Below are 7802 nucleotides of genomic sequence, written 5' to 3' on the forward strand. Positions count from 1 at the left end.
TCAGTCAAGATTCTGTTCATTCTTTCACTTGATTTTTACTTAATACATTCTATGTGCCAGCCACTGGGTACATGTGACAGATTTCACTCTTGCTGTTACGGGGTTTATTTATATTCTGAAGGAGCAGAAGAACAGTAAGAATGCCTAGTGCTCTATGTTCTAGCTACTATGGCTGAATAAACAATTATGCCAAAACTGAGTGGCTTAAAACAATAGCAAACTTTTATTTTGTGCCTCAACCTGACATCTGCTCAGGACTGAGGTGGTACAGAGCTTATGAGTTGAAATCATCTGAAGGCTAACGTGTCTAATGTTTGAAGCGGGTTGTCAAATGAGCCTTCTCTGGAACTGTTGGCTGGAAAAATTATGTGTGGCTTCTCAGTATGTCCTGGGCTTCCTTAGATCATGGGGTATGGGTTCAACCCCAGAAGTGAGAGAGAGAAAAAGAGAGAGAAAAAACTTCTATATGGCCCTTTTGGACTTAGTCTTGGAGGTCACACAGCATTATCCTTTTCAGCACATTCTGTTCATTGGAAGAGTTAAAATGTCCAGCCATAGTCAGGAATAGGGAAAATAGACACTACCACTTGATGAGAAGTTACAAGGTTATAAAGAGAATTTATGAATTAAAATATTATTGGAGTCATTTTTGGAAAATACATTCTACTACATTGTGTTATTTAACTTTTTAGTCTAATAAATAAAAACTTGAATGTTGTATTAATGAAAAAATATTCATTTAAAATCTTTCACTGAACTTGTGTCTCTTTGGAGATATTGCTAGTATTAATATTGCTATTATCATTATTACTAACATTATTGACTTGTGAACTTCCAAATTCCATTGGCCTTTAACTTTTTCTTAGCAAAAGTTGATGTTGTAAAAAGTCTACTGAAAGGGACTACATTAAACTTTTTGGTTTGGGATAGTTTGTAATATTCATTTGAAATCTCATGGTTACTGAGATCAAGCCCCACATCAGGCTTTGCACTAACAGCATGGAGCCAATTTGGGATTCTCTCTCTCTCTCCCTCTCTCTCTCTCCTGCCCCTCCCCTACTAGTACTCTCTGTCTCTCCCAGAATAAATAAATGAACATTTTTAAAAAAGAAAAGAAAGCCAAAAATAGACTGTCTCCACTATTCCCAGGGAATCCCCATGAGAATTACCATTTTACTTTATCTTATGATAATTTAACATAAATAATTTGTTTACTTTATGTAATGTAAATAAGGCGTTATCATAAGTAAACATTCTATGCCACATAACATTGTTCAAAGGTGTTAATGTGTTATGTTCTATGGTAGAAATTGTTTCTCCTTAAAAAAATATTGAAGATAGTGCCAGGTGAAGGACACAATGAAAAAAATAATTGTAGAAAAATATCAAAAAAAGGTATTATAAAAATGCAAGGAATAGGTCACCTTTGTCCAGATTAAAGGTAAGAGTATATTAAAGCGGAAAGGGTCATTGATGAAATGATTACACTAGTCAAAATGACATCATCATTTTTTTAAAGGTTAGTAAGCAAAGTACTATGTCTGCTCTTTGAAAATGTCAAAAAAAATGCTACTTTTCCAAAGTGTGAAGTTATGTTAATTTAAACACTACAAGCACAAGTGATACAAAGGAAACTAGTTTAATACACACTATTAGTCAGAAATTATATATTCCTACAATGTTAGCGAAATGTCAGAGAAAGTTTGATGAAGATGAAAAATCAGTATTTTTTATTCTTAGATACATTAACCATAACCTAAGGACACTAAAGGAGAAAGAATAATAAAAGACTTAGAAATTCAAGTAAGGAGAAAAGAAAATCTTCCTTAAACTGAAATAATAGAACTAAATGAACACTTAATTCTACAGAACATAACCTGATATACTGGATTAAGAATAGTCAACTAGGGTACTACTAATTAGATATCACTTACCTATTTCCTGTCACTTCCATTTCTTCGTTGTAACAATAATGTTTGTCGTTATTGGCAGGGCTGTTGTGAATACATATTAGATTATTCCCAATACTTTTACATAAATATTGAGGCCGTTTCCAACCCTTGTAGATATCCTTATGCTTAATCTTTTATATATGTGCTAATTTTTAGTAATATCAATTCTTAAAGGTAGAATTGGCACATCAATGGATATGTCTGTTTTTAATTTTAAAAGATATTCAACACATAGTTTATATTCTATGATATTATCCGATAGCTGTTCATGTTCTAATAAAATCAGTCAAGATAACTCTGTATTTCCAAATTTTTATGTTGTACACCAAAAAAATGTGGATTTGTTTAATATCCCTGAATCCCTGATAACTGGAAGAGACCTAGTATATTCATACTTCAGCTCAGTAAGGGGATGACACCAAGCAGAGGGGAATTAGGCAACCAAGAGATTAAAAGTGTTGATCAAACCCATATGCATTGAGTGCATGTTCTTTTTACATGACATACTCTTTAAAATTTGAAAAGGCTTTTGTGAAAATGATATAAATAATTTATTATACAGTATAGTTCAATATATAGTACTTGATTCTCATTTCTTAGGCAATTTGAACAAATGCATGAACTACCATCAAGCAGAGATCTGAAGTGTTTTTAGCATCAAAAATGCATCATAGGTTGGGGCACCTGGGTGGCTTAGTCGGTTGAGTGTCAGACGTTGGCTCAAGTCATGATGATCTCCTGGTTCATGAGTTTGAGCCCCATGTGGGGCTTTCTGCTGTCAGCCTGTCAGCGCAGAACCCTCTTTGGGTCCTCTGCCCCCCCCCCCTGCCCCTCTCCCACTTGCACTCTCCCAAAAATAAATAAATATTAAAAAAATACATCATAGACTTCTGGTTTCCAGTCTGGCAGGTAAATAGTTTAGAAATCATCACTTTTCCTCACAAGAAGAAAAAAGTTGAACAAATTGAAAAGCAATGATTCTTAGATCCACCAAAGAACTGTTTTCACAGGGAAAACTGCTGCTCTGAAAAAAAGAGATAGGCCAATACAGAAAGTTTATTCACCAGAACTAAACTTAGTTAGATTTTGCTGAAGAACAAAAGAAGAAATATATCATTGAATGAATTGTTCTTTTTTTCTACTTTTCTAAAGGAAAACCAAATAAGCAAACAAGTACACAACTACTACTCTCTAGAGACAGGGCCAGGTAGAAGGGAGGTTTGGAAAAGAAAAAAAGAAAGCATTGGGTACCCAGAACTTTCTTCACAATTTTCCATGTCACTGACTGTGGGAGGGTCCTGGAAACATGAAAGAAAGAATTTATTGTAGCTAAAATAGATGTTGTTAAAGAAAAATCCATGTCCAGGTGTCAGATTGTCCAATATTTGCCACATCAAATTTTTTCAATTTCTTACAACTGACAGGGTGCCTTTTGCTCCAAACTTACATTTTTGCCTGAAACATAAGATTAGTGATTTTAAAAGTAAACACTCTACTGCTCGCTTCAGCAGCACCTATACTAAAATCTGAACCATACAGAGAAGATTAGCATGGGCCCTGCAGAAGGATGGTGGACAAATTTGTAAAAGTAAACTTTATAGGGGCGCCTGGGTGGCGCAGTCGGTTAAGCGTCCGACTTCAACCAGGTCACGATCTCGCGGTCCGTGAGTTCGAGCCCCGCGTCGGGCTCTGGGCTGATGGCTCAGAGCCTGGAGCCTGTTTCCGATTCTGTGTCTCCCTCTCTCTCTGCCCCTCCCCCATTCATGCTCTGTCTCTCTCTGTCCCAAAAATAAATAAACGTTGAAAAAAAAAAATTAAAAAAAAAAAAAAAAAGTAAACTTTATATTGTTCTTTCCTTTTAGTTTCCATTTGAAGTATCAGTTTCGATATTAGCTAATACATTTTGGCTCTCAGATGACTATCGTAGGTGGACATACATGGGTGAGGTTTACTCGGTTTAAAAAAATAAAAATACAACCTCGGATGAGGTTGACACACAGGAAATTGCAAAGCATTCTCCATGAAATCAGTGTTTATAAAGTATTCAGGGACATTCTCTAAATGGTTTCTTACACCTGTGGCTATAGCATCTTCTGGTCAGTGAAAAGTAAACCATGAAAGAGGGAAAGATAAAACAAGGCAGTTTCCTTTGGTGGCAGCTGCTATTCTATGCCCAGGATGTGTCATCTTTACTGACACTTAAAAAGCATATATAAAAACACTTAATGTGTTTGGGTGACTGTTGATGACAGATTGTCACCAAGTCTATCTTCTGGGTAATTTCTCCTCCAAGTTCATCTTAAAAGACAGATGCTTCAGGTATTTTGGGACTTACAAATTTAATGGGTTACTATTTTTCTGTTGCAACTGGTGTTTCTAGAATGATAGTGTGAGTGTTCAGAATAGCTAATGTGATGGAAATCTCTGAAATTGTAATTATGCGCTTTGATTCTGTTTATAAGAAATGAATTTGGTGGCATCAGTTTCTTAAAATAGACAAAATGTCACAGGACTGTAGTGCACACTTGTCTAGAAATACAGATAGTAAGAGTCAGAGTTACTCAGAGTCAGGAATACTGGATAACCTCATGATTTGGTACTGATGGGAAATTAACAATTTTTCCTCATGTTTACCTTACCCATATGTAATTAATTTTGAAGCCACAGGGAATAATGATACAGAAGATTTAGGAACACAGGTATTTCTTAAAATGAGCCCTTACAGTAATTGGCATCGTATTTTGCCACTTTGGATCCTGTTAGTTTGAACATATCTTATTTCTTAACTATCATGTTTTATTTGAATTTCCAGTCTTTTCACATGTAGTTTGTCCTTCCAACACCCTATCTCCAACCATGTGACAAAGACTTAATCATCCTCCAGTCACTGCTTGGATATCACTACCACTTATCCCAGAAATATTTTCTCTCTGCCAATCTGGGTTTAGATATCCTTCCTTTGGTGGCTTTGTCTGTCTCTTGAAATGTGTTCAAAGTTATCTCCATTACCATTGTAGTCTTACCACACTGTATAAAATATTTATTACTTTTATTATTTAAAAGGTATGAAAAGTGGTGCCTGGGTGGCTCAGTCGGTTGAGCGTCCGACTTCGGCTCAGGTCATGATCCCACAGTCTGTGAGTTTGAGCCCCGCATCGGGCTCTGTGCTGACAGCTTGGAGCCTGGAGCCTGCTTCAGATTCTGTGTCTCCCTCTCTCTCTGCCCCTCTCCTGCTCATGCTTTCTCTCTGTCTCAAAAATAAATAAGAACATTTAAAAAAAAAAGAAAGGTATGAAAAAATGATTTTTTATTGAGCATTAAAGATTTACTTCCTATGTGTGTTATTACTAATTTTTTCTATATTAGTTTGGAACTTCTTGTATTAGTTTTCTATAGCTGCCATTAATAAATTACCACTATATTAATGGCTGAAAACAATGCAAATGTATTACAGCTCTGTGGGTCAGGTCTCATCGGTCTAAAGTCAATGTGTTGGGAAGCTGTGTTCCTTTCAGGAGATTCTGGGGAAGAATCTGTTTCCTTGTCTTTCCAACTTTTAGAAGCTTCCTTACCTCCAACTTGAATGCCTGCAAGGTTGAAGCTGTCTGTGATTTTCTTCCATAGCCACATCTCCCCATAATCCTCACCTGACTACTTTTACTTTTAAGGACCTTTGTGATTACTTTGGGCCTATTTGGATAATCCAGGAGAATCTCATCTGAAGGTCAGATCATTAGCAACCTTAAATCTGTGTGCAAACTTCATTTTCCTTCAGCATTGCAATCTAACATACTCAAAGGTTCCAGGGATTAGGAAATGGACATGTTTAGGTGGACCATTATTCTGGCTATCACACTGGTTTAATTTGCTTCCTTCATTTTGTTTGACTTTATATATGTTCTGCCAAATGACATGTCTGTCCAAATGTTTGTCCCAATGAGATGTTCTATTGATATAGGATGAATTGCATACAGTTCGTTCTATATAAATCCAATTACAAGACAGTTAATCCTAGGTACATCACCATGGTAAGATTTCCAATGTCAATTTATTGGGCCCACCAAATTTAGAATCATATTTTTAAATAAATAAGAAGCACTTACATTCATTCCAACAGAAGTGGTTTTCTAATTTCATTATAAATATGAGAGAAATGTTAAGAACAATGTTAAAAGGAGTTTTTATTTCCAACTAATGGAAATCCAATGTATGTAGCCTTCAATGCATTGAAGGATATTGTATTAAATATAAACAGTGGTGAGTGACACTGTAGCTGAAATTTGAGGGAGAGCTAATCTTCAGAACAACTGGAACCAGGAACTTGAACAAGGACAAGACTGAGCTTCTCTCCTTTTCTTCCTCTCTGCATTTCTCTTTGAAGCTACTTCATTGTTTTCACTCACTCAGGCTTTCTTTTTCATAATACAAAATGAGTCCTCTGATGGCTTTTGAATTGCTCATCTCATAAATTTAATTGCTGGAAAAAACTTTACCATATACTCTTGGACCAGGCCAAGACTAATAATCCTAAATAAGAAACTGAACTCATCTGGTTTAGCTATCCTCCTGTGGACCAATCAACTGAAGGCAGGAGTGTGTATCAATGTCACATTTTATTAAAAATATACTATCCTTGTGGAAAGGGTAGCAATAGTTCATAGAAAATACCAACTGAAAAAACAACCCCACTAGTAACCAAAACAAAACATAATTGGTAGCCAATATAATATGTTCAATAAATATTAGGGGCACCTGGGTGTCTCGGTCGGTTGGGTGTCTGACTTTGACTCAGGTCACGACCCATGGTTCATGAGTTGGAGTCCCACATCAGGCTCTGTGCTGACAGCTCAGAGCCTGGAACCAACTTCAGATTCTGTGTCTTCCTCTGTCACTCTGCCCCTCCCCTCCTCGTACTCTATCTCTCAAAAATAAACAAACGAAAATAAATAAATAAACAAACAAACATTAGCTACCTGAAATGAACAAATAAATGATTCATATGTTTTTGCCTCAAAGATATCAATTCTAGATTGTACCCTGATATCATCAATAGCTTATCACTATCTGCTACAATTTTTCCTTACAGGCTTTATTTACAATGAGAATTAAAAGTTCATGTTGATGGATAGATATAAGGTGCATAATAATCCTTATTCACCAATGCAATATTTTGTTAGATTCAAAGATTTCTAATTACTAAGAAAATTAGGTATGTGGGAAATGTTTTCTGCAGCCATCATTTAAACCAAAAGTAGTTTTTTATTCCCTTTCAAATTAATGTTAAGTTAAAAACAGAATACCTCATTCTTTGAGTACTCTTTTTAATCAAATGTTTATGCATTCAGTTTGCCTGGCTCCAGAGTATGTGAAAATTATAGTAGTTCCTTGTGTGTTTTTTAAATAGCTTTATTGAGGTAAAATTGAAATACAAGAAAATGGCACATATTTAACGTATACAATTTGATGGATCTTAGCATACACACTTACCTATGAAACTATCAGCACAATCAAGGTAATAAGCATATCAGTCACATCTAGACATTTCCTCCTGCTCTCCCCTTTTTTCAGCAAGAACACTTAACTTGAGATCGACTCTATTAACATATTTTCAATGTATAATATAGTATTGCTAACTAATACAGTATCTTTAACAATAAGACAATATAGTATTGTTACAATATAGCATTGTTAACAATAGTATTAACAACAATATTGTCAACTATAAATCTGTACAGCAGATCTCTAGAATTTATTCACATTGCATAACTGAAACTTGACATCCATTGAATAACCCCTCTCCATTATGCTGTTCCCCAGGCTCCTGACAACCACTATGCTACTCTCACTTAA

General features: G+C 35.4%; 1 non-coding gene across 1 annotated transcript; it reads left to right on the forward strand.

Moving 5' to 3' along the window:
* Positions 1-3447: 3447 nt before the first annotated feature.
* Positions 3448-3551, forward strand: LOC115506617. Its single transcript, XR_003966459.1, has one exon. It is a non-coding gene; the product is annotated as a U6 spliceosomal RNA (small nuclear RNA).
* The last annotated feature ends 4251 nt before the right edge of the window (positions 3552-7802 follow it).

This window comes from Lynx canadensis, chromosome F2, assembly GCF_007474595.2.
Source record: "Lynx canadensis isolate LIC74 chromosome F2, mLynCan4.pri.v2, whole genome shotgun sequence".
In the NCBI taxonomy this organism is placed as follows: Eukaryota; Metazoa; Chordata; class Mammalia; order Carnivora; family Felidae; genus Lynx; species Lynx canadensis.